Raw genomic sequence first — 27,158 nt, 5'->3', positions numbered from 1 at the left:
TACAGAACGTATTTTCAGATACAACTGGGTGAGAAGCAAAACTAAAGCCATTCTTTTCTCTTGGCTTGTGTGAGGGCTATTCTTCCATGGTGATTTCTCGGGAGACCACAAATGGCAGAAATCTTTGATCTTACATCTTCTCATCTGTCTCACTTTGATACCCTGGGTCATGGAGAACTGTCACATCCTCCTTCAGGACCTCAGCACTCCAATAATCACATCCTGCCATCATCACCCCCCGTGGGGTGCAGGGTCCCTGCCCACCTCTCTACCTGTGCCCACCCCACCCTGTAAGGTCACCAGATAAAATACAGGACTCCAAGTTAAGTGTGAGTGTTAAACAAAGGACATAATTCTTCTGTATGACCTTTGCCTTCCAAGGCAGCACAGCTGAGGCAGGTTCCTTCCAAGGATAGAAAAATCCTCCTCTCCTTTAAGCTTGTGCTCAGAGAACCCAGTGGCCCTCGCGTCCCCTGCCTTCAATGAAGCCTGCCTTTGTCTCTTTCAGGGTGAAGTATGAAGGCCACGGCTTCCGAGGCTCATGGTAACCTAGGTCGTCAGTGGTCAGATGCCAGTGGTGCTTGGTCAATAAAACTGCTTATGGCTGGAGTTAGAAACATTTCTGTACATGACTACTAGCCCCAATGGAGAAGGGTCTGGTGGGGGGTGCAGGAGGAGAGAGGGAGAAACATGAGACAGTTATTACCATAAAAATCTTCAAGGGAGAGCTCAGTCTAAGACATCTCCAGGAAGAAAAGAAAGAAAGAAAGAAAAAGGTATTGCCTGGCAATGGCTGGCACACGGGCCATGAAGATCTAGTTCTAATTTCTGGCTGCAAGAGACAAGCCCAGTGTGTCACCCAGCCCTGGATTCCATTGTGGTCAAGTGGGCGCAACAACACCTACAGATGTTTTACAAGCCTACCTGGGCAGATAGAGTGGAAGACTCCATGAGGGCAGGATTGGTGCTTTTTCTTCTCATCTCTGTATATACCCACCATCTAGTCCAGTCCAGGAGGCAGAGTCACGGCAAGCACTCAGTGAGATGATGAATGAATGAATGAATGAATGAATGAATGAATGAATGCCTATATTATTCAGTCTGTCCCAGAAAGTATCAGGAGCTTTGTGGTGAAAGGGACTCGGAACAACTCAAATGAGAAACAAATAGGTTCAGTGAGAGATTGGCCTGGATGACCCCTGGGGTCAATCTGTAATACCGAGACCCCTGAGCCTGTCACACTCAGGGAAATAACCTCAACGAAAGAATTTTAAACACTTCCTTCAACACCCTAGTTCAGCATCTATGGTTGAAGACCTCAGACTGTGCCCAGCACTCAGTGATAATGCCAGGAGCGGTGCAGAGATGCCGAAAGCAGGAATTTGGTGAGGAAAATGAGGGACAAACAACCGGGGAAATAGGACATAGGTGGGTGGGGCAAGAACAGAATAAGAAAAATAATTCAAGATGCAGCATGGCCGTCCAGGACACACACACACACACACACACACACACACACACTCATGCAAACACAAAGATCCTCCTTCCAGATCCACATGCATCCCCCTGTAGCCCCATCCCATCATTCTACGACAGTGCTTCTTTGTGGGACAGAACAATGGGTGTATTATGCCAACCTATAATTATCCTAGGAAAAGTGATCGTGAAGGCAAAGCATTACGTGAACAGCAGAATACTGGACACCATCCCACAAGAACAACAACAAAACAACAACAATCTACAAAATCTCTCATTTAAATAGACTGAAAGCTGCCCCATACCAGTACCCTTTCACATTTCTATGAGATTAGGATTTTTTTTTTTTTCCTTTTCACATGATTATTTAAGCACAAGGTCTTCTTTCATTGGAATTGATAGTGTTTTAGGGGAAGGGTTTGGGCCGTTGTATTTTTTTTCTTACAGTAAAGAGGCAGAAAGAAGAAGTAGTAGGGGGCATGAGAAAGTGCCAAGGCTACGGTATGACACAGGGGAAGCCCTCAAAGGAAGCTGAAGCTGATTCCACTCAGTAAATCCACACCATTAATAAAGAGATTCCTTTTCAATACTCCAATGAAACTAATGTCCAGGGACTTTGGTATAAAATACATAGAACCCTAGGTGGTGCCATGGAAAGACAGTGACAAAAAAAAACAAAAACCACTGAATTGTCATCTCTCTGTCATAACTAGCTATTTCCTTGGTGTATTCAATAAATGTGTGTTCCATACCTGCCAAATAGAGCTAGCAACTGAGGGAAATAACAAATCAGCAGTCGTTTTCCTCTCTGAGCCTCAGGTTCCTCATATGCAAAATGAGAGTCCCAGTCAGCCCGGGAGACACACTCCTTTCTAAATTCAAGGTGCAGCCCAGTCTTGCATGACACCTGCCTCCACAGGCCATCACTGAGAAAGGAGAAACCTGCTGCCTCTAAAACTGAGATGCAGCCGGCACTCACAGAGCAAAGCAGAAGCAGCAGCGTGCCACACACTTTGTGTGTTCTGGTCATATTCAGGGTGTGGAAAATAAGATTTTTTTTTCCAAACACGTCTCTAGTTTCTAAGGAAAAGATAGATCTCTCTTCTCTCTACAAGGGAACCCCCCACCCCCACCCCTTGAACTATGGCCACGTGCGTTCCCACCTCTTCTGGACTCCAGTCAGGGCTTCCTCCCTCAGACACCTTCACCCTCCACACCCCTCAGCCGCCTTTCCTTACACCTTCCCCACACGCTACGGGAGGAACTGCATGACAACTCCTTTCCGTTGTCCAACTCCCTTTCTGGTGATAAAGATTACGACTGAGACTTTAAACAAACAGGATCAGTTAAGAGGGCTCATGAAAGGAGCTTATGGGAACAGTTCTCACACTCTATGTCATTGCAAGACCTCTGCAGGACGGGCTCAATGCTTACCATAAAGTTCTATGGTTGTAACTGCCCCTCCCCTTAACTTCCTTTTTCTCCTCTATAAATACCTTTCCACCTTGGCACGGAACGCAGTGTGTGCCCATGGCTTGCCATGACTGTATGCACTGGGTTGCAACCCTTTCTTTTTCCCAAATAAATCCTTTTTGGTAACCAAACACCTAGTTGATACTGGTTTTCAGTCGGCACTAGCAATGATCCAAGCACATTCCTCACACTTACTGAAAAAGCTCCTCAAATATATAATATTCTCATCTGTCTATTATCCTTAGGCCTTAACCATCCTTCCTCAAAAGCTACTGTTTCATAGTTACTAATTTCCTCCTTTTCTTTGCACTGCCTGGTCGTCGTGCTGGACCAACATTTGACAGTAGTAACCATGTACTCATATTCCTTGAAAACTCTCAGAACCTTGATTCTTCTTGTTCATTTGATTCCTTCAATAAGGGTTCCCTGCACCCTGAGCTCAGTGGTGGGAATAGGGCTACAAATAACGCAGTCCTTCCTCCTCTCCTCATCTCTCCAGATCTACTGCCTTGGCTCCAACTCTTGCCTTACATCAGCCAAGGGCTTTAAATGATGCAAAGCACCTCCACACTCAGTACCTCTTGCAATAACAAAATTCAGTCCTGCAAATTTTGGAAAAACATTTTACGTTGTAATAACTTTTTTTTCCACTGGGAAAGAGGAGAGCCTCTTCTTGCAACCAAAACTATTCTGGAAGTGTGGAAAAACTCTAGAGGAAGTCCGATCAAATGACTTCTGAAATGTGACATGCTTTTGTACGTCATTTTCTCCTCCAAATTCTCCGCTCACTGCCCCCCACTCCCCCTCAGCACCTTGCTTCTGTACCTTACAGCAGTTAATTGTGTCTGTTGGCTACACTGTGAGCTCCTAGCGGGCATGGAACAGACTGGTCTGGATTTAGTCCCACACTACCAATGTTTAAGTATTTGTTGAAATGCAGCGAGATCTGGCACCAAATCTCATCTCTATACCATTTCTCAGAATAGTCTGTCCCTTCGGAAGACTGTTCCCAGGTTTATTTCTAGCAAGGCCCGAGGGAGTGCTTGCCTACCTACAGGGTCAAGGAGGTGAATTTTCTCTGATCTTGAGAATTATAGAGGCCATCATCACACCACACTAAAATATTCAAGAAGGTCCACGAGTTGGACATCCAGAGACCTGGAAGCAAACACTTCACCTATTCAGGACACAAACAAAATGAGTTTGTGTCACTTAGTAATTCTGTGATTGCCTTCTTATTCACTGTATGCCCTTGGGCAAACTCCTTAAGATAGTTTTCTCAATAAAATAAGGATTAAAATACTTGTCTCCTAGCTAGGACTGTTGTGAGGACTTGACAAATATGCACTAAGGAAAGTGCCTAGCTCTGTGCTTAATACGTAGCAGAGGCTCAGTAAATACCTCATTATCATTATTATTCTTATTGACAGGTTAGAAAAGGTGCACAATATTGACTCCAACCTAACTTTGATTGGGCTAGTTTAGGCAGAAGGGCCTTTTAACGATGCCTAAAAAACAAACCACTAAACTTTCTGCTTTTACAAAATACCAGGAAATGTGAGACACAGATACTCACCCTGACCTCAGGGATGGGAAAAATAAGCTCAGAGATGGGTTAGGGAAGCCGAGGGAGTTGGGGACAGGGTAAAGGTCTGGGATTGGGTGAGAATTTTAGGAAAAGTGGAGGATCAACGATGAATGAAAGCTCTGGAAGGAGATCAGAAGTGGAGTAAGTAAGGGTCAGCACTGGAGGGCGGCAGAAATGAGGTGAAATTTAGCACTATCTTACTGATGCTCACAGTAATCACATTAATTTTTCACCACCAACCCCCTCTACAGTGTCAAAATGTCCTGCTTTGGTAAGGACTAGGAGAGAGGAGGAGAGGGAGGGAAAGGAGGAAGAACCCTGAACTCAGTGAACATTTTGAACAAACACGATATTTTGAACTCAAATAGTAAAACTCACTATGCTGGTCAAATCCCACCAGTTCTTTTCCACAAGTGGACTCACAAGTGGGACGGACAAGAAGGTTCTAGTAACTAGCTCAACCTGCAGGACATAAAATGCCCGGTGAATTTTGCATTCCAAGGACAGGAGTTTTCCAAATTAAAATTTTAATAGTGTGTGAAAATAGTTCACCATTTACTTTATGATGAGGTAGTGTTTAGAATGTCAGCCTGGAAATCCAAGCCAGCATTATCAGAGTTGTCGTGTGGGGGGATGGGGGTGGGGGTGGGGGTGGCTTGTTGCTTCTATCCAGGTACCTGAGATCTTGAACCCGGAAAGAGTTGTCTGAACAACTTCTCTTACCAGAGAACCAGTCAGAGGTTTCTGGGCTTATAGGATATAGTTTCAGAAGCTATGACTGCGCTTTTGATACTCTTGGGAGTTCAGGAATAATCCTGTTGATTTGGGTTCCAGCCCCAACCACACCATCTACTTGCTGTGCAAACTCAGGCAAGTGATTTCACCTCTCTGAGCCTGTTTGCTTATGTGGTCCTTCTGGGCGAGCTATGCTTGGCAATGCCTTTCAGCTATAATATATATTCAGTCAAGAAATGTTCACTGGGTAAACTACTACATGTCAGACACTCTTCTAGACACTGAGGATACAGCAGGCTCCTGCCTTATGGGCCTTACATTCTGGCTCCACTATCCTGTGACTCCTAAGAACCTGGGAAGACTACACCCTGCATGACGTGTTTGTCTATCTCAGAAAAAGAGGTGAGGCAGGGGCTCCAGAGGACAGAACTTAAAGCTTATGGGTGAGCCAGTAATTGTTGCCCAGTTAGTAAAAGGACAATAGTACATCTTCATTCAGATTTTTTTTTCTTTTTTTCAGGTTGCTAGAATGTACTGTGTTTCAGGGAAAGGGGGAGATTTTTGGTGATGGCTTTTTTTTTTTCTGATGAGAGGGTGCAACATGGAACTGTGGGTACAGGAGAGAGTGAAGAACACTGAGGAAGGCAGAATGACTGCAGAGAAAGGCAAAGCAGAGAACAGGACATGTGCTTCTCCATGGAGGCCCTCAGGGAGCACCCCATACTTCTGCCAGGGTCACTCCAAGATTTCACTCTGGAATATTTCTCCCTTTCAAGTCACAGGGAAACCAAAGAAGGCTCAGATCTTCCCCGCCCTCCCTGGCTGATGCCTGGTGACTCCGAGGACCTTGGTGTCACAGTCGAGCGGGGAAGGACATGGGAATCTCCAGAAAGGGCAAGAAGCTGGCTACTCAGCCACACAAGCCAACTCCTCCCAAGCCACTTGCAAGCCCAACTGTCCTGCCTCCACCGGAACTTCTGAGGTCACTCTATACCAGGGGCAGAGAGGGGTTGGGGAGCCTCTGTACAGGTGGGAAGCAGAACACAGGTGACTGCATTTCAGAACCCACCTGTGGTGAGTGACAGGCTGAGTGGAATAGAAGGGAAGAAGGCATGAGTGAGGAAGCAGTCCCCGGGGCGGTGGGGGCGGGGCCCTCTCAGCCCTTTGTACGTACTAGAGTCCCTGGCGTGCTTATTCGGAATGTAGATTCCCAGCCCCACCCCACTCTCTTCTGACTCAGTAGATCAGGGAGGAGACCAGGAACCTGACTTTTCACTCACCTCCAAGTAATTGTGATGCAAGTAAGCCGAGCATGTAAATCCCTCACTAACTGAGAGACTTGGAGCAATTTGCATTTCTTTTATTTCCTTTCGAAACCTCAACTGCCCATCTGTAAAATGAGGATGATGGATGATTGAGAGGAATGAGGATGGAGAACACCTAGCATTGTGCCTGGAGCATGGTAAGCATTCAGTAGGTTCCCTCTTATTACTCAGGGAGGGACCTTTGTAAATGCCTCTTCCATGTCAGCGTCTTCCTAAATTAGAGTGTGTCGTGAGGAAGAGGAAGCTGGAAAGCCACACATATAGAAGACAGTGGTACCATGCTCTCCACGACCAGCACCAACGCTGGGGTCCAGGAACACACTCGCTCCGCATCCTGCAAACTCAGAACATACTTCCTGATGTGCAAGCAGCCAGAGCAAAGGGAGGCGCACATAGAATGGGGGCGGGGAGTGCCCCGTCAGAGACGCCTCCTAGAGGGAGGCTGTGCTGCAGGACAAAAAGGATGGCAAGAGGACGGAGTGGGGGGGTGGAGGAGTGGGGGAGTGGGGAAGTGGGGGAGTGGGGGAGTGGGGGGGTGGGGGGGGAATGCTACCCACATTCAGGCCAGGAGTGACCTACGTGGGCAGCTGTGTACCCAAGCTTCAGCGTTAGGAAGGTGAGTCATGCGTGTATGGGGTTCGTGGCTGAAGGGAAAGAAAGGCACAAAAGAAGGGGGTGTGTGAAGAGTAAGAACATGTAATGCATTTGAGTCTAAAACATAAATGGAGTGAATCTACTTGACAGGGGCTACTCAGAAGGGGGGAAAAAACTAATTCTAGGAAGACAAAGACCGCCCCCCCAAAAAACAAAAATCCAAGAATGATGGTAGAAAATGGGGTCCCTCACCCAGCAACCATCTGAACCTGCACCAGAACTCTGTTCCCAACCAGGCATGGCACACAGCCTTGGTCTTCCCTATCCTCAGCTGGCCTCTGGGCTCAGAAGACCCTTACCACCCACTGTCTGGAAATAGGATTGTGGAAGATGTTAGAATGAGGTTATTAGGGTGGACCCCTAATCCAATGTCTGGTATCCTTATAAAAAGGCAGATTTGGACACAGAGGCATGCACACAGGGAGAATGCCGTGTGAGGATGAAGGCGGAGACGGTGGTGATGCTTCTACAAGCCAAGGAATGCCAAACCCTGCCAGCAAACCACCAGAAGGTAAGAGGCCTGGGACAGACAATCCCTCAAGTTCTCAGAAGGAAACATACCTTGATCTCAGACTTCTGGCCTCCAGAATTATGAGGCAATGAACTTTTGTTTAATCCACCCAGTTGGTGATATTTTATTACAGCAGCTCAAACAAACTAAGAGAATCCATAGTCTTACTATTCGTCACCACGCTGATCATCAATGCACAAATTCGAAACTTCCAGAAAGTCACCATATTTACTCTTCTATCCAACAAAGGAAGAATTCAAAGATAAACAAAACCTATAGTCACTGCCCTCCAAGAGTTCACAAGAATGCAAATGTTTGTCACTTTACAGTTTACAAAACACTGTCACATGCTAGTCTCTTGTAGATCCACACCTTCCAACCTCCTACCCCCCATATTGAGGTGGAGGGGCTGGTCATGAGATTTCCACTCTGAAGATGAAAACTGAGTTCTGGGGAGTTGGGGACCTGCTCCAGAGCACTCAGCTACCAAATGGCAGGGAACCAGCTGCAGCAAGGTCTCCTTAAAATCCAAGATGTTTGGTGGGACCGTTTTCTTTTACTCTGTCTTGCTGCTTCTCTGGCAGTCTTGGAGCCTCTTGCCTCTCAGGCAAGCAGAAGCTGCAGCACTAAGGCTACTGGAAATAAGTTGCCAGTGTCCAAGATCTGGTACAAGTACACTATAGTAGTTGAGGAGGGAGGCCTGCCAGGAAGAATAGAGCCTGGCACCCTACACCCGCATTTCTCACTGTCCCTTACTCACTACCACTGTGCCCACTACCCCTCCTTGCTTTCTCCTCACCCCCACCCCTAACTCCCAGACCCCCAGTCACTTCTATCTCACAGGCCAGGCAGGTTCCTGGTAACGGTGCCACCCAGTGTTGTCAAAATAGCGAGCAGCTGGAAAGAATTCCAGAATGAAATCTATGCGCCTCTGCAGCCTCTTAAATGACTGCAACGGTGGCGGCTAAACCCGCTAATGTGCTAAGCATTTTCTGGCAAGGCCAGGAGGCAGGGCTGGTATTTTGGGATCTGGGAGGGACTTGGAGGCGTCATTCTTGGCAAGTCCCGGAAGGAGGTGGAGGCAAAGAGAACCAACCCAGACGCTTCCCATGAAGTCACCCAGAGCCAGCAAGCTGCACTTTAGGATTCCTGGAGCGCTGCTAGCAGGCAGAGGTCTCTGGGCCCAGTGGGCAGGAATGGCCGGGCACAGAGGCCTTGCAGGCTGGGGAAGGGAACCCATGGGTGGTCAGGGAGAAGAATCTAGAATGCAGGTTATCGCAGATGCTTTTTCTGCTGACACAGAGCAGTATGTAATGCTGTCCGTGAGGCTGGGCAGCCAGGACCTGGCGCTATCTCTGCCTCTAAGTTGGCAGGGGCAGGGCCCATGGTGACCAAACAAAAGAGAAGAGGCCAGATGCCTAAAGGCAAGCAGGCAAGGCTCCCTGACAGGGGTCTGAGGGTAAGGGCATTTCAAGTGGTCGGTAGGATTGGAATAGGGTTGGAGACCTATAGGGTTGGGAACCTTCGTAAGGGGTGCCGTCTGATTTCCCAGACACAATCAAGCTCCTCGCAGCCTTAGCTTCTCCACAGTATCTTTGTTTCCCAAGGGCTGCTTTAAAAATATGAGACCAGGAAGAGGAGTAAACTCCCAATCTTGGGATCAAAATAGGTCTGGAGCTCCTTCGTCCTTGCTGTGCTCCACTCCGTACTTTGAGAAAACATACGGTTTTGAAAAAGTGAAGAGGGGATGTTGGGGGGCCAAAAGACATGGCTGGTGAAGAATTCTTTCGCAGGGAGTCGCTTGGTAACAGGAAGTGCTGTGAGTGCAAAGCAGTGCTGCTCAGGTGAGGGAGACCTAGGGTCATTCTGGGAACATGTGAGCCAATGAATGAAACCATTACAGGATTCAATCTGGAGGGGAAAAAACCCAACTGATAGAAACTGCTGAGAGCTTGCAGCTTTTAAAGCCCTTCTAGCAACAGGATCTTTGGAAGCTTTGCAAACTCTGACCACAGCCAGTCAGCCACAACCCGGCCCACAGTGCTGAGGGTGTTTCTGTGAAACCAGAACAAACCCACTCACAAATATCTAGTCCGGACCTCCCCCTGGCACCCATTCCCTTCCGGTCTGTGTGCCTGCTTTCGTCAGAAATTAAGTTTTCTCAAAGCAGTGGGGCAGAGTTGCAGGAGCTCAAGGGAGAAAGGGAGCCAGGCGGCAGGGCTGCAATCTCAGCTCCGCTCTCACTGGTGGTTGACACTGGGCAAGACACTCAACATTTATGAATCTCATTTTTAAATATGCAACATTGGAAATACTGAAGCTGCGCTTGTAGAGTTGGTAGGAGGACTAATGAGATCATGTATTCAGGGTGCCAAGCACAGAGCTGAGGCGAGGAAGCAGGGGTCCACCAGGGCTGGTCCCTCTCCTCCCACCTTCTTCTCCAGGGCCTTCCATCCCCACATTCAATGGGCTGGGGACATTGATCAGTAGGTACTTAAATTAAAGTCGAGAAGGCAAAGGCATAGTTACATAAAACAACCCGTCACGAGTGTAACAGAACCCCGTCTGACCCAGAACACCTCCCCACCCCACCCACCTTCCCCGACCTTGAGCAGCGGACAGTCTGGCTCACAGACTTATGTTAGCAGGGCAACTATATCTTGCAACTCCAAGTGGGCACCATCCAGTTTCTATTCTATGTGCCCTGAAGGGAGGAACATTGAACACAGGCTAGCATTGGAACGTTGCCCTCAGAGTTGGGCAACACTGCAGCCCTAGTAAAGCCCTACTTTAGTGTCACCTCCTTCAGGTAGCTTTAATGCTTTGGCCTCCCATGGCCTCTTTCTTCTTCCAAATGGAGTTCGTCTGTACTTCTCTTATGGAGCCCATCAAACTGCTTTTGTCATGCTTGGTGCATGTGTGTGTGCATGTGTGATTCCAGCACGGGTTGGAGCTTGCCTTTCTATTCCCCTGTAGTACGGACGCAGTGTTAACTCACTTTGTGAAGCCAGCATTACCCTACCAAAACCAGTCAAAGTCATTACCAAAAATATTGTAAATTTTAAAAACCTTAATCCTGACCTCACAGCCGATAGAAAATTAACTCAAAATGGATCATATAGCTAAATTTAAGAGCTAAAACTATAGAACTTCTAGAAGAAAACTTGGAAGAACATCTCTGTGATCTTGAGTGAAATAAGGGTTTCTTAGGACACAAAAAGCATGAGCCATAAAAGAAAAAATGATACACTGGACTTGATCTAAATTTAAAACATTTGCTCTTTGAAAGACACTAATATGAAAATAAAAACACAAGCCACAGACTGGAAGAAAATATTTGCAAAACATTACATATATGCAAAACATTATATATACGCAAAATATTTGCAAAACATATATATATATACACACACACATATATACATATATGTACACAGATATATAAATACATATATACACATATACAAATATATATATACATATATGTAGTCAGAATATGTAAAGAACTCCTAAAACTCAATAATAAGACAAATGACCCAATATTTTTTAAATGGGCAAAAAGACAGATATTTCACAAAAGAACTAATATAGATGGCCAAAAGGTCTGTGAAACAATGGTCAACATCATTAGTCATCAGGAAAATGTAATTAAAGTCACAATGAGATACCACTAAATATCCATTATAATGGCTAAACTTAAAAAGACTGACAATGCCAAGTGCCAACAAGGATATAGAATAACCAACTCTCCCGCATTTTTGGGGGCAATACTAAATGGTACAGCCACTTTGGAAAACAGTTTGGCAGTTTCTTGTAAAGTGAAATATAACTTATGACCTAGCAATCCCATTCCTAGGCATTTGCCCAAGAGAAATGAAAACATATGTCCAAACAAAGACATATATATGTGTGTACACACACATGCGCACACACACACACAGGATGCCAAAAGAATGTATACACATTTTAAGAAAGGAAAAAAAAAACTGTATTAAAATTGTAATACTCAATATATACCGATAACAAAAGATGAATACAAGTCATGTGTATACATTTTTGGCACCCCCAGTATATATGAATAAATGCTCATAACAGCTTTATTCATAACGGCTCAAACTTGGAAACATTCCAAATGTTCAACTGGTAAATGAACAAGCAAGTTGTGATACACTCATACAATGGAATGCATCCATATAGGCAATAACATGGGTGAATCTTAAGTGCATTGTATTCGTTTCCTATTGCTGCTATATCAAAATACCACAAATTTAGTCGCTTACAAACACTACAAATTTATTATCTTACAGTTCTGCAGATCAGATGTCCAAAATTAGTGTCACTGAGCTAATGTCCAGATGTCAGCACGACAGGTTCCTCCTGAAGGCTTTGAGGGGAAAAAAGCTGTTTCCTCATCTTTTTCACCTTCTAAAGACCACCTGCATATCTTAGCTCGGGTACCTTCCTCCAAGCAAGTAGTGTCGCATTATCCAATCTCTCTCTCATCTCTGCTTGAAAAAAAGAGTTTGACAAAAGGCACAGAGGCATAGCAAGCTTGGGAAACGTATAAGTAGTTCTATATTTCCAGGGTGTATAATGTGATATTTCAAAGATAACGAAACTGAGATTCAAAGAGATCAAGTATTTTCACCCAAGTCCAAGACACAGTGAAAATCATGTTCAAACCCCAGGTCCCTGAATCCAAATCTGTAGTTTTTCCCAATACATGTGAAACCTCACACTTCCCCACACTGACCTTGAAGGCCTCTAGCCTTAGAAGCTGGATAGGCATCTTCACCGTGTCTGAGCCCTGCACCCCTCCCAGCTCCAGGAAAAGGGCCCCTGCCTCTGTACACCTCATCAGCTGCTCAACCTGTTGAGTCAGCGTGATCACAGGTGTCCTACCTCCCCACCTGAGACCAGCTGATTCCTGACGCGAATTTCATAAAATTATAACCTTAGTTAAGGCTGATATTTGCATCTTGCTTTATATTTGTCAGCACTCTTTCAGAAACTTAGGTTACTTTATATTTGGCCTTCCCTATTGTGAAAGGCTAAAGGTGCAGATATTATCAACCCTATTTAACAGATAAGAAAGCTGAAGTATTGAGGATGGGAGCGAGCTGGCCACACACACGGCACGTCGGTAGAAGCCAAATCAGAATTTACTCTGGGCTGCCTCCGCCCCAGTCAAGTGGCTATAACTCAGGGAACAGAACTAGGGCAAGCCTCCGAACCTCACTGAACCTCACCTTTCTCATCTGTACGAAGGACAATGGGGCAATATCTGTCCTGCCTATCACACCACACATACATGAAAACTTTTATAAGAAAGAATACGTGTATAAAAGCACTTTCCAAACTTTAAAATGTACAAAATATAAGGAACTGTTTTGACTGTAATTTCAAGGAATATTACCAATTTTGTCTATAATTTTCTTTTTAAAGTATCTTTTATTTCCCCCAAAAGCCCGTTTCTCCTCCTGCTTTCTTTATTTCTGATTAAAACAGAGTTCTACCTGACACTTCAACTTGAATCTCAAGGTCAATCTTTAATTCCTCCTTCCAGCTTTACCCTTTCTGAAATCAAGAACTGGTAATTCCGACTCCCATTCTTCTCTGTCGCAATCAGTTCCTCTTTAAAACTAGAAATTGCCAATAGCACTTTCAGTCCTCATTTGTCTGGTCTCTCCCCACTCAGAACCCAACCTACATGATGCTAAAGCACATTCCCACCATCTCTCGCATTGACTGATCACCCCTGAGTGAACAGAGTCCAGGGGTTCTTCACGGGCTGCCCCAGCCAGCCTCTCTGGCTTGTTTCCCACAACTACTACTCCCCAGGCAACCTCAAGTGGTCCCCATTTCTCAAAGGTGCCATCCTTTTCTCACCTTATGTCCCCAACTAGGAACTCCTTTCCCACAACGCAATTAACTATTAGGGGAATCAAATTAGTCCCTCAACTCTAAACATAAACCTAAACACATTCCAAGGGAATCAAAGAACAGAGATTTTAAAATTACATATTGGGGTGCCAAAAAATGTATACACATGACTTGTATTCATTTTTTGTTATTGGCGTACATTGAATATTACAATTTTAATACAGTTTTTTTCCTTTCTTAAAATGTGCATACATTATTTTGGCGCCCTCTGTATTTCATTTGTCAAACCAAAAAATGTATGAATATACATATTTAAGAAAGGAAAAAACTGTATTAAAATTGTAATACTCAATATATACCGATCACAAAAGATGAATACAAGTCACGTTTGACTTCTGCAATTACAAGAGGTGCTCAAAGTGGTTACCATCAGGGTCCAGACACTTCTGATTATGGCGAACTACTGCTTGAGCAACGCTGACCAAAGTGCCCACTTGTATACATTTTTTTGGTACCCCCGGTATATATATAAATAATACTGTAAATAACTATGTATGGTGTCACATCACATAGTTGCTAGACTTATAGGGTGAGCACTTATAAGATATACAAATGTCTAATCACTATGTTGTACACCTGAAACTAATACAATATTTTATATCAACTGTAATTCAAAAGTTTTTTAAATCCGGTAAAGGTTCCAGTCAAGATGGTGGAGTAGGTAAACACTGTACTTGCCTCCTCCCATTACCACATTAAAAATTACAACAAAATTATAGAACAATCAACCTGGAGAACCATCTGAAGACTAGCTGAACAGAAGTCCTATAACTAAGACTATAAAGAAGAAACCATATTGAGACTGGTAGGAGGGATGGAGACACAAAATGCACTGGCCCCACACCTGCGTGTGGTGATCGAGAATCAGGAGTGATATCTCAGCTGCAGAGGTCCCCCCTGAAGAATGAGGGGTCCCAGCCCCATAACCAGCTCCCCAGGCCAGAGTACCAGTGCCAAGAAGAGGAGTCCCCACAACATCTGGCTGTGAAAATCAGCAGAGATTTCATCTGTCTGGGGAGACGGAAGGGGGGCTGGAAACCCAGGCATGCTCTTCAAGGGCCCGTGCTCACACTCTCTCACTCCCAGGCACTCACCCTGGGTTCTGGCGGAGAGACTGCAACTCTAGAGATGCTAGAGACACACAGGGAGAGACAGAGTTGTGTGGCTTCACAGCAAGGGCTGGAGGGAAAGCTGCCATTGTCCATGTGCTAAGCCCTCCTCCAAAGTAGCCGCAGACAGATGCCATCTTTGCTGTGTTGAGCCCTCCGACCACACAGTAAAAATCTCAATATTCATTGGCCTGGAGAGCTCTGTTCACTCCACCCTGGGAACTCCCTGGGACTCTGCCCTACCAACTTGCAAAACGCCAGAGGCTTTTTCACACCTCACAGGCAGCCAGTGTTGGCCCATGTTACAGTCATGCTTAAAAAACACTTGGGGGTCTGTGGGCCCAAGGCAGGTGGCAGCTAGCTTCAGTGTTCTCTGAGACTTTTGAGGAATAGACCTGAGCTCAGAACTGGGGTCAAATCTGAATCTGCATTAACCCGTTGAATACCACTCTCCTCATACTAGTGACTCCCGAGACCCCACCCAACCCAACTGAAGCACCACCGAGGCTGTTTCAGGAGCGTGCTGGCAGCCAGTGTTGGCAAGTGCTGCAGTCTTTCTTAGACAACTTTTGAAAGTCCTCAATCCCCAGGCAAGCGGCAGCTGGCCTCGGTGTGCTATGAGCCTTTTGCAGAATGGCTCAAATCTGAATCTGCATTAACACCACTCACCCCACACTGGTGACTCCCTGAAACCCCAAACACCCAACTCTTGTACTACCTATGCTCTTTCAGCAGCTATCCCTCATGGGCAACCAGGAGGTGGCAGCAGACCTCAGGGTGCCCTGGACCTTTCGCTAAGCTGCCCCAGTCCCAGTCCTAGTGATGGCTGGCATCAGTTCACAACATGGCCTCTCCTGTGCACCTCTAGCTCCAGCATGCTCAGTGACCAACTGCAGATTGCTTTGTAGGTCCTACCAGGTAGCCCCAAGCCAATCACAGGCAGCAGCTGACCTTAGCCTAAACAGGAGCCCCCCCCCCAAGAGGCCCCAGAACCAGCAAACCCAGCGGCCAGCTTCAAACCACAACAGAATACCACCCATTAGCCCCACAAGTGGTATCCACACAGAGTGGTCTCGACAGGCAGCAGAGCCTGCAGGGGCAAATCCTTCTGTGTGGGATCAGACCCTGCACAGCAGCTGCTACACTGTGGCCATGGCCAATCCTGACAGCCAGTCAGCCTGGGGGTCAATCCCACCCACTGATGTGCCAACAGCAATCAAGGCTCAACTACAACAGAAAGGCACACACAACGACACAAGGGACACTCCTGGAGTGTCCAGCTCAGGTGACCAGGGAGATTGTGCCACTGGGCCCCCACAGGACACCTACTACATAAGGCCACCCTTCTAAGACTGGGAGATGTAGCAGATCTGCCTAATGTACGGAGACAAACACAGAGAGGCAGCAAAAATGGGGGAAAAAAATCCCAACTGAAAAAGAAAGGAGAAAACTCCAGAAAAATAACTAAACAAAATGCAAGCAATCTACTAGATAGAGTTCAAAGCAATCTACTAGATAGAGTTCAAAACACTGGTTATAAGGCACTGCGTAAGAAACTTAGTGAAAACTTCAACAAAGAGATAGTAAGCATTAAAACAAACAAAACAAAAAACAAATGAAAAACATAAAAACCATAAAAAAGAACCAGTCAGAAATGAATAACACAATAACTGAAATGAAGAAAACACTAGGAGGCATCAATACCAGATTAGATGAAGCTGAGGATCAAATTAGCCATCTGGAAGACAAGATAGCAGAAAACACCCAATCAGAGCAACAAAAAGAAAAAAAGTTTTTGAAAAAATGACGATAGTTTAAGGGACAATTGGGACAACATCAAGTGTGACAACTTTAACATCATAGGGCTACCAGAAGGAGAAGAGAGGGAAGCAGGAACTGAGAACCACTTTGAAGAAATAATGACTGAAAACTTCCCTAACCTGGCAAAGGAAATAGATATACAAGTCCAGAAAGCACAGAGTCCCAAACAAGATGAACCCAAAGAGGCCTGCATCTGGATACATCATAATTAAAATGGCGAAGGTTAAAGACAAAAAGAGAATCTTAAAAGCAGCAAGAGAAAAGCAGTTAGTTACCTACAAAAGAGCCCCCATAAGACTAGCAGCTGATTTCTCAACAGAAACATTGCAACCCAGAAGGCATTGGCACGAAATATTCAAAGTGACAAAAAGAAAGAACCTACAACCAAGATTACTCTACCCAGCAAGGCTATCATTTAGAATCAAAGGAGAAGTAAAGATTCCCAGACAAATAAAAGCTAAAGGAATTCATCACCACCAAACCAGTATTGTAAGAAATGTAAAGGGACTTCTTTAAGAAGAAGGTGGGGGAAGAGAGGGAAGAGAACATAAATATGAATAAAATGTCAATATCTATGTACCTATTAATAATTGCTTTAAATGTAAATGGATCAAATGCTCCAATCAAAAGACATAGGGTAGCTGAATGGATTTAAAAAAAAACACAAAAAAGAAAAAACAACCAAGATTCATACATATGCTGTCTACAAGAGACCCACTTCAAATCGAAAGATACACAGAGACTGAAAGTCAAAGGATGGAAAAAGATTTCATGAAAATGGAAACAAAAAGAAAGCTTACATCAGACAAAATAGACTTCAAAACAAATGCCATAATAAAAGACAAAGAAGGACATTACATAATGATAAGGGATCAATCCAACAAGAGGATATAACCCTTGTAAACATTTATGCACCCAACATAGAAGCACCTAAATACATAAAGCAAATATTAACCAACATAAACGGAGAGATTCACAGTAATACAGTCATAGTAGGGGAATTTACCATCCCATTGACATCAATGGATAGAGCTTCCAGAAAGAAAATCAACAAGGAAACAGTGGCCTTAAATGACACATTAGAACATACAGATTTAATTGATATTTTTAGAGCATTTCACCCCAAAGCAGCAGAATATACATTCTTTTCAAGAGCACATGGAACATTTTCCAAGATGGACCACAGGTTAGGCCACTAAACAAGTCTCAATAAATTTAAGAAGATTGAAATCATATCAAGCGTCTTCTCTAAACACAATCATGTGAAACTAGAAATCAATTACAAGAAAAAAACTGGAAAACACACAAACACATGGAGGCTAAATAACATGGTACTAAACGATGAACAGATTAACAATGAGATCAAAGAAGAAATCAAGATACCTTGACACAAATGAAAATGAAAATGAAAACACAATGACCCAAAATCTATGGGACAGAGCAAAATTCATAGCAATACATGCTTACCTCTAGAAACAAGAAACATCTCAGACGAACAATCTAACCTTATACCTAAAGGAACTAGGGGTGAAAAAAAAACAACATGGCCCAAAATGAGTAGAAGGAAGGAAATTGTTATAAAGATTAAAGCTGAAATAAACTAAATAGAGTCTATAAAAAAAAAAAAAAGATCAATGAAACCAAGAGCTGGTTATTTGAAAAGATAAAATTGATTAACCTCTAACCAGAATCATCAAGAAAAAGAGAGGACCCAAATAAAATCAGAAATGAAAGAGAATTGACCACAGACACCAAAGAAATACAAAGCATTATAAGAAAATACTACAAACAATTATATGCCAACATATTGGACAATCTGGATGAAACGGAGAAATTCCTAGAAACATACAATCTCCCAAGACTTGAATCAAAAAGAAACAGAAAATCTGAATAGGCAGATTACCGCTAATGAAATTGAATCGATAATCAAAAAACTCCCAATAAACAAAAGTCCTGGACCAGATGGCTTCACAGGTGAATTTTACCAAACATTCAAAATAGACTTAACACCCATCCTTCTCAAACTATTCCAAAAACTTGAAGAGGAGGGACGGTTCCTAAAGTCATTTTATGAGGCTAGCATTATCCTCATTCCAAAACCAGACAATGACATTATAAACAAAAAGAATTATAGGGTAATATCCTTGATGAACATAGATGCACAAATCTTCAACAAAAGACTAGCAAACTGAATTCAGCAATACATTAAAAACATCATACACCATAATCAAGTGGGATTTATTCTAGGATGCAAGCCTGCTTCAATATCTGCAAATTAATTAACATGATACACCCCATAAACAAAATAAAGAATAAAAATCATGATCCAGTCAATAGATGCAGAAAAAGCATCCGACAAAAATCCAGCATCCATTTATGATAAAAACTCTCAGCAAAGTGGGGATAGAGGGAACATACCTCAATATAATAAAGGCCACATGACAAATACACAGCTAACATCATACTCAACAGAGGAAAGCTTAAAGCATTTTTGTTTAAGGTCAGGAACAAGATAAAGACGTCCACTTTAACCACTTTTATTCAACATAGTATTGGGAGTCCTAGCCATAGCAACCACAGAAGATAAAGAAATAAAAGGTACCCAAATTGGAAAGGAAGAAGTAAAACTGTCATTATTTGCAGATAAAATGATACTATATAGAGAGAATACTAAAGATTCCACCAAAAAATTACTAAAACAGATTTAAAAATTCAGTAAAGTAGCAGGATACAAAATTAATATCCAGAAATCAGTTGCATTTCTATACACCAATAACAGATTATCAGAAAGAGAATTAATAAAACAATCCCATTTACGATTGCATTTAAAAAAATAAAGTATCTAGGAAAACATTTAACCAAAGAGGCAAAAGACTTAGAGTCAAAATATTATAAGACACTGCAGAAAGAAGTTGAACACGATACAAATAAATGGAAGCATATACCATGCTCATGGATAGGAAGAATTAGCATTGTTAAAATGTTCAAAGCAATCTATAGAATCAGTGCAATCCCTATCAAAATACCAGTGCATTTTTCACAGAACTTGAACAAATGATCCTAAAATTTACATGGAATCATAAAAGATCCCAAGTTCTTTTTAAACTTGAAAAAGAACAAAGCTACCGGTATCATGGTACCTGATATCAAGCTATATTACAAGGCCATAGTAATCAAACAGCATGGTATTGGCATAAAAACAGACACGTAGATCAATGGAACAGAATAGAGAGCCAAAAAATAAACTCATGCCTATATAGTCAATTAATCTATGACAATGGAGGCAAGAATATACGATGGTGTAAAGACAGTGTATTCAGAAATGGTGTTGGGAGAACCAGATAGATAGATGCAAAATAATGAAACTAGACCACCTTCTTATACCATGTACAAGAATAAAGTTAAAATGGATTAAAGATTGAATACAAGAACCATAACCATAAAACTCCTAGAAGAAAACATAGATAGTAAACTTTCTGACATTGCTCTTAGTAACATTTTTTCTGATATGGCACCTCAGGCAAGGGAAACAAAAGAAAAAATAAACAGATGGGACTACATCAAACTAAAAAGTTTTTGCACAGCAAAAGAAACCAACAAGAAAATAAAAAGACAATCTACTGAATGGTAGAAAATACTCACCAATGATACATCTGATAAGGGGTTAGTATCCAAATTTTATAAAGAACTCATATAACTTAACACCAAAAAAACAACAATCCAATTTAAAAAATGGGCAGAGGACCTGAGTAGACATTTCTCCAAAGAGGACTTACAGATGGCCAATAGACATATGAAAAGATGCTCAACATCACTAATCAGAGATACGCAAATTAAAACCACAATAAGATATTATCTCACACTTGTCAGAATGGTCATTATCAAAAACTCAACAAACAAGTGTTGACAAGGATGTGGAGAAAAGGGAACCCTCATGTACTATTAGTGGGATTGCAAATCAGTACAGACACTATGGAAAACAGTATGGAAGTTCCCCTAAAAATTAAAAATAGAACTACCTACGACCTACCAATTCCATTTCTGGGTATTTATCTGAATAAGTCCAAAACACTAATTTGAAAAGATATATGCACCCCATATTCATTGCGACATTATTTATAATAGCCAAGATATGGAAGCAACCTAAGTGTCCAAAAATAGATGACTGAATAAAGAAGTGGTACATAGTATATACAATGGAATATTAGCCATAAAAAGGAAGGAAATCTTACCATTTACAACAACATGGATGGACCTGAGGGGTATTACGTTAAGCGAAATAAATCAGACAGAGATAGATAAATACCATATGATCTCATTTATATGTGGAATCTAAAGAGCAAAATAAATGAACAAACAAAACAGAAAGACTTGTAAATGTAGGCAACAAGCTGATGTGGGGTGGGGCGTGGAGGTGGGAGGCTGGATGAAAAAACTGAAGGGATTAAGAGGTACAAATTGGTAATCACAAAATAGTCATGAGGATGTAAAGTGAAGCATAGAGAATATAGTCAATAATGTAGTAACAACTACATACAGTGCCAGTTGGGTACTAAGCTAGTCGGGGATTGCTTCATAAATTATATAAATGTCTAACCACTATGCTATACATCTGAAACTAATATAAATATTGACTGTCAGCTGTAACTGAAAATTTAAAAAGGGGGGGGATGGTGAGGGGAATAAGAGGTTCAAATTTCCAGGTATAAAACAAATAAGTCATGAGGATATAACGTACAGCATAGGGAATAGAGTCAATAATATTGTGATAGCGTGTGGTGTCAGATGGCTGCTGGACTTACTACGGTGATCGCTTCTTTAGGTATATAAATATTGAATAACTATGGTGTACATCTGAATATAATGTTAGTTATATTTTAATAAAAATCTTTTTAAAAATCCAGTAGATTATATAAGTGAATATCTATCTGATATGATAGTTCAATGAGGAGGTAGAATTTCTAAGCTAAATAGCAATGGAATAAATCAGAGGATAATAAAAAGGAAAAATAGTTAACATCTACTGACTTTTACTTATTTTAACTGGATCTCAGTATTGAAAATAAATAAATAAACCTCAAACTTGACCTCATGTAATTAAAAAAAAAAAAAAAACTCCAAATGGATCATAGGATTAAAAGTAAATGCTAAAATTATAAAACTTTCAAAAGAAAACATAAGGGGAAATCTTCATGACCTTGGTTTAGGCAAAGATTCTTAGGTCACAAAAAGCAAGAACCACAAAAGGAAAAGAATAACTTGGACTGCATCAAAATAAAACATTTCTGCTCTTCAAAAAACTATAAGACAGGACAGATTCACAATAGTGTGAGTGTAAATAATGCCACTGAATTCTACACTAACATGATTAAAATGACATGTTTTACGTTTTATATATATTTTACCACAATGAAAAAAATAAGATACTATTAAGAAGATGAATAGGCAAAACAGACTGAGAGAAAGTGGTCATAATACACATATGTAACAAAGGACCTATATCCAGAATACATAAAGAACCCTAGCAATGATCCAAATTTTAAAAATGGGCAAAAATTTGAACAGACTCTTCACAAAAGAGCAGACAGCCCAATAAGAACATTAAAATATACTAAGTATCATTAGTTATCAGGAAAATGCAAACTAAAATTACGAGATACCACACTCACTAAAATGGCTAAAATTAAAAAGATTGATAACATTAAGTGCTGATGAAGATGTGTAGCAACAAAAATGCTCAGACGCTGCTGATGGGAATATAAAATGGCACAACTTTGGAAAAAGAAAGAGTATGGCAATCGCTTATAAAGAAACTTGTGCTTGCTATATGACCAAGCAGTTTCACTTCTAAGCATGGCGCAAGAGAAGTAAGGTGGGGATTGTGACCACGAAAAGACATATGCACAGATACTCACAGCAGCTTCATTCATAATAGCCCAAAACTGGAAACAACCCAGATGTCCAACTGGTGAAGGGATAAAAATTTGTGATACAGTCATACGATGGCTTACTCTCAGCAATGAAAAGGAACAAATGACTACTATACAGAGTAACATGGAAAAATCTTGTTTTTAAAGGCTGAGTAAAAATAACTTAAATTCAAAAAGAGTATATACTGTATGATTCTATTTCTAAGAAATTTAAGAACCAGTAAAAATCTGTAGTGACAAAAAGCTGATCAATAGTTGCCTGTGGCCAGATACGGAGTGGACTACAAAGAGACACAAGGGAAGTTTCTGGGATAATAGAAATATTCTATTGTGATTGTGGTTACATGGGTATTTGTCAAAACTCATAGAACTATATAATTAAAATGAGTGTATTTTGTTGTATGTAAATTATACCACAATAAAGTTGGTTTAAAAAGAACTTAAGAGTCAAATGACAAACTGGTGAAAACATTGGTCACATATATAACAAGTATGACAAATCAATATCATTAATATATAAAGTACACATACAAGTTAATAATAAAAAACATTAATACCTAATTAGATAAAAGGCCATAGGACACAAACAAGCCATGAAAGAGGAAATAAAAACAGTGAATAAACAGTAAACTATTAAAACAATTAAACGCCATATTTTACATACCAAAAGCAAGGTTTTGTGTTTGTTTTCATAACAATGCTAGTATTGTAGAACAAGATGGGCACTCTGGTGGCAAAAGAATAAATTGGTACATTTCTGGAATACAATTTGGCAATACGGGTCCAGAAGCTTAACAACTGCCAGATTATCTGACTCATTTCTAGGAAACTATGCTTAAGAATAATCAAAGGTGAGCTATCAAAATTAGAGATCTACATGAAAGACTGACTTAGCACAAGCCATTAGATGGATACATCTATATGGTAAAATATCAAATATTTGTCCATAGTAGGAACTTAACACATATTTCTTTTTTTTTAAATTAAAGTTTATTGGGGTGACAATTGTTAGTAAAGTTACATAGATTTCAGGTGTACAATTCTGTATTACATCATCTATAAATCCCATTGTGTGTTCACCACCCAGAGTCAGAACAAATATTTCTTAAACATATTCAGTTTATATAAGAACTTTTGGAAGGAGTTAGATGTACAGATAACTTACATTCACGAGTACAGAAAGGTATGTACAATTTTTTTCATTACAGCAAAGATTGGAAATCACCTAAACGTCCATCAAGAGAGGTGAAGTTAAAGAAATCATGATATACCCACACAATGAAATATTATGCATCTGCTAAAAATAGGGCAGATGTATACCGACTGACATGGAATAATCTCTAAGATATATTGTTAAATTTAAAAAGCAAAGTGTAGAACAGGGCATTGGGAATGTAACTATTTGAGAAAGAAAATAAAAGAACAGATATACGTTTATGCTCATAGAATATCTCCAGAAAGACATAGGGAACGATAAAATGGGTAACAGTGGTTTCTTCTCTATTGGAGTCTAAAAATGGGGGAACAGGAATGGGAGGAAGACTTAGATGTACTTTTCTTTCCTGGTTTATTGTTCTCTAGTGTTTGAATTTTTTACCATATAGAGGTCTTTCTTTTTCAAAAAATAAACAACAACAACAACAACAAAAAAAAACAACACTTTTTTTTTTAGAAGGAGAAAGGGGAGTGTTATGGCTTAAATTGGGTCCCCTTAAAATGCATATGTTAAAGTCCTAACCCCCAGGACCTCAGAATATGGTCTTATTTGGAAATAGTCATTGCAGATCTAATAAGTTAAGATGAGGTCATTAGGATGGTCCCTAATTCTGTGTGACTGGTGTCCTTAAAACAGGAGAAATTTGGACACAGAGACATATACACAGAGAGAAACCATGCGAAGATGAAGGCAGAGAGAGATTGGGGTGATACATCTACAAGCCAAGAAGCACCAAAGCTGCCAGCAAACTACCAGACGCCATGAGAGAGGCCTGAACAGCTCTCAGAAGAAACCAACCCAACTGACACCCTGATCTTCAACTTCCGGCAGTTGTGAGGCAATAAATTTCTGTTGTTGAAGCCTCTCAGTTTGTAGTACTTTATTCCAGCAGGCGGAGCAGGCTTATACTGGGAAGAATAGTAACATGAAATCAAACAAAAAATGATAAGGTTCACAATGATCAAACCAACCACCCTAGAAACAAGCATCACTAATATCTTGTCCTAGAACCATCCCACCAGCTAACTCCAAATCCATACCTGTAGCTATGGTCTAAATGCATCACATATATACAAACACACACACCTAGTTAAAATGTAAGACAAGCAAAAGCTTCTGACTTTATTAGAATCCTACGCATCAGTACTGCCCAATTCACCTAAGGGGAACTGAGTCATTGCCCAGAACCCATGGTGTTGAATTAAAGAACTGAAAGAAAAGAACGTATCAGAAAACCATGGTAACTCTAGCTTTTATCTGTGGAATGGAAAGGATCTATTCTGTCAGTGCCTAAGCCATCTTCAAAACACAAGCTGTAACTTCTACAACTGTACCATAGTCCTATCAGCAATCAGCTATGCACCGAAATCAGAGATGCTCCCAGAGCAAGAGCTCTACCAGCAGCATCCCGAACCATCTGCCTCCCCTATAACCCAAGTACAGGCTCCAGACCCCCACCAAGACCTCACCAAATTTCCCAGCAGTCTTTGCTTCCATGAGGCTAGAATCGTCTTCCCAGAGGACTTTACTTTTCTCATCCTTATTTTTGCTAGGACAAAAATCAAAAGAGAAGGACACTAAAGCAAAACCAAAATCTTGGTCATAAAAAACCAAGTGAGCTGGCAGAGGTTGTTTATAAGGAAGATTTTATGCTCACAAGACCTTTAGCTGAGGTTTCAAAATGGCAGCTAGCTAAACACCATTTGATCTAAACCTGCTCACCCAAACCTCCCTCCCATTCTCCAAGGGGAGTCCATAATTACAAGCACAGCCACCTGCAAATGTGGGATCTGGATTTTTTTTTTTTTTCAAACATTAGGGAGGTGGAACCGAAAAGATTAGCTCCCAATGCCAGAAAAAAGGCTAGCAGGCGGGGAAAGAACAGAAGAGAGACCTTCACAGGCGGCATGCAAGGACGTGGTGGGCTCCCCCATCCCATATCTCAGCTATTATGTATTCCCAACTGGCTTGGCCAACATCCAGAGACTCCAGGCTGGTGAGTCTGTGAATGTGAGGCAGAGATAAGCGACGTGGAGAAGGGGAGTTGCCCACAGTTATATATGGGCGATGGTGTTGCTGTAGCAAGGAGCCAAGGGAACCTTCCATTTCCAGGACATTTCTGCACTAAATCCCGCTCCCCAAGATTAAGAATTCTTTCTTGGCTTCCTCCCATTCCCTGGAATGCAACTAAGCAGTTACCTTGAGAACATGAAAAATCAGAGGTTTGGGGCTGACTTTTTTAATGTGTTAAAATTATGTTGACCCTAGATACTTGTTTGTAATAAAACAGGGAGGCTAGGAAACTCCATTCTTTTCCTATGTTTCTGGGATAGCCACCAGTGGCAAAGCATTTGATAGATAGGGAGGAGCCAATCTTCCAATGGGCCCTCAGCAGAAGACAAGCGTTGGACCTCAGAAAAGGTGCACTTCCTTCAGGAAGGAGGCCAGGCCTTTGGGGAAGGGTGGATATACGGTGTTTCCCCGAAAATAAGACCTAGCCAGACAATCAGCTCTAATGCGTCTTTTGGAGCTAAAATTAATATAAGATCCAATCTTATTTTACTGTAAGACCGGGTATAATATGATAGAATATAATAGAATACAATGCAATACAAGGTCTTATATTAATTGAGCAGAAATGGGAGGAAGGCCTTCTGAGAAGGAACAGCATGAGCAAAGCCTCAGAAGGGGGTGGCTCTTGTGCTGGCAATGAGGACAGCTGGGGGAGGGGCAAAGAAAAGTGTTATGGAAACTGAGGGATCTGGCACTGAGACCTTATTCACCTTCACCAATTCCAGGACATCTGAGTTTGTCCCACGTACCCTTCAAATAGTAAAATCCTGCCATGGGTCCCAGCAAAGTCTGGAGGAAAGGAATGTCTGCTCTGAGCCTTGCCCCAGGGTCAGACGCCTGGAAAGAATTCCTGGGATTATTTGGTGTTGTCTGAGATGGATTTGGAGCCACCCTGGCTGAAGAGAGATGTGGCTTTGGACTGGGGTTGCCAGGGCTGGTCTGCGGCAAGCGGACACTACCCTCAAAACTTTTGCCCTTGCTGTTCAACAGTCTGGATCTCCTTTCTTTTCTCTTCCCTGTTCATTGCAATCCTTAAAAACCGTCTCCTCCTAGAAGCTCTCCTGATCCCCATTCAGAATTAATCCATCCCCCTTTTATGCTCTTTCAACAAGTTGCTTAAATGTCAACTTCCACATACCTGCCTTCCATTTACCTGCCTTGTCTTAGAATTAGTCTCAGTCCCCTCTAGATATAAACTCAAATGTTGAGAACTGGATCTTACACATCTTTTTGATTCCTAGCACCAACTCTTTCAGAGCAGACCCTCAGTAAATACGTGTTATGTTGAATACACAAACCCATAA

At 41.9% G+C, this 27,158-nt stretch overlaps 1 protein-coding gene and 1 long non-coding RNA gene across 3 annotated transcripts in view; one reads left to right on the top strand and one right to left on the bottom strand.

The window, feature by feature from the left end:
* Positions 1-27,158, bottom strand: part of DPF3 (double PHD fingers 3) — a 254,240-nt gene that overhangs the window by 171,920 nt on the left and 55,162 nt on the right. The gene's annotated exons all lie outside the window — the stretch shown is intronic.
* LOC141570817 (uncharacterized) lies at positions 6,392-24,629 on the top strand. The gene is made up of 3 exons (XR_012495270.1): positions 6,392-6,734; positions 7,643-7,762; positions 24,418-24,629. It is a non-coding gene; the product is annotated as an uncharacterized LOC141570817 (long non-coding RNA).

Source organism: Rhinolophus sinicus, linkage group LG03, assembly GCF_036562045.2.
Source record: "Rhinolophus sinicus isolate RSC01 linkage group LG03, ASM3656204v1, whole genome shotgun sequence".
NCBI classification, from domain to species: domain Eukaryota; kingdom Metazoa; phylum Chordata; class Mammalia; order Chiroptera; family Rhinolophidae; genus Rhinolophus; species Rhinolophus sinicus.
The sequence above is the reverse complement of the archived record's forward strand: the minus strand, read 5'-3'. Positions and strand labels throughout refer to the sequence as shown.